We start from the raw sequence: 1,409 nt of genomic DNA, 5'->3' as shown, positions 1-1,409 counted from the left end.
AGACTTCTATGAAGATCCTCTTCTAAATCTGATAGACTTATTATTCAGAGCTACAGTAGAAGAGAATTAACTTTTTCTTTTTCCTTTGAAACTGACTGGATCAGGGGGAGATTTTTTTTTTTAAATTCTTAATATTAATGTGAACTAGAACATGACTATTTTCTATTAATGCAAATGTACACGGCCCATGTACATGCTTTTAAAGAATTTTTTCACTTGAGGTAAAGGAGTGAGCCATATATTAAAGTGTTGATTTCTCATTCTCAATTCCTAGTTTGGGAGTACCCTATTTTAATTTGTATTTCAAAAGGGAGAGGCAAAATTTCCTTAGTGTTGCTTCTACTGTTTATACCTTGACTCATGATGCTTCCTTTCCTATCTGTTCCCAGGCACATTTTTAGTAATCTGCCCCACCCAACCCTGGACCCCAGCCAGGATGTTGGTTAAGTGCTTAGCCCCTTTTTGGAAAGTCAAGCAATACTTCATCTCCCACTGAGGTGCTGTTTTAACTTCAGTACCAACTTCACTGCTCTGTTAAGTGTGGGATGTGCAACTCTGTTAACTACAGAATTGGAACTGGTGCCATAATGAAATAGCTCCTAGGGAAAAAGAATAATTTGATACATTCCCCAGAATTTCCTGCCTGAAAGAAAGAACAATGAAAAGAATGGGACAGTACCGAAGGGAAGCACATTCAACTTTTTCAGGTAGTCTACTTTAAACTTTAGAACTTCTATTTCTCCTCCAGAGTTACTGGCTGTAATATTATATATTTTTGATCTTATGCATGAGCAGTTTCAACCTGGAAATACACTTAGGTTGTAATTCCATTAGTTATCTATTTACCCCAGGACTGACAGCTGGGAATGCCACTGCAGAATCGCTGGACTGCTAGGAGATTGTCTCATTTGAGAGGTGCTTGAAAGACAGTTTAGTAATACAGTGGAAATCTCACTATTGATGTTCCCAGTTGCAAAATCTTGGCTCCTGAGCTACCAAGCACCAAGACTGTGAATACTTCCCTCCTGGACTACTTATGTGGTAGGAGCTAGGGGTTGCAGTAACCCCCACAAAAAGCAGCTCAGAAAGCCCTGTGCCCAGGTGGAAAAGGGAGTAAGGCATCCTTGAAACCATGTCTTTTTCCATTGTAGCCACAGAGCTGAGCCCTGAGCTGCCAAGCATTCATGTCTCTCACATTTGCACTAGGGACAGAAATTACACATAAACCAGTACAAGTGATAGGAAACTGGTTCAAATCTGTAACTCAACAGAAGTTCAGTGCACATAAACTTCTTTCAAAATGGCATAAACTCATTTAAGGTAAACCTGGATGGATGTAGTATCAGACTTAAGTTTCATAGTTTCATAGTTCTAGGGTCGGAAGGGACCTGAGCAGATCATCTAGTCCG

The sequence above is a fragment of the Gavialis gangeticus genome, unplaced genomic scaffold (genome assembly GCF_001723915.1).
Source record: "Gavialis gangeticus isolate Ggan-Ray unplaced genomic scaffold, GavGan_comp1, whole genome shotgun sequence".
Classification (NCBI taxonomy): Eukaryota; Metazoa; Chordata; order Crocodylia; family Gavialidae; genus Gavialis; species Gavialis gangeticus.
This window is presented reverse-complemented; position numbering follows the sequence as displayed.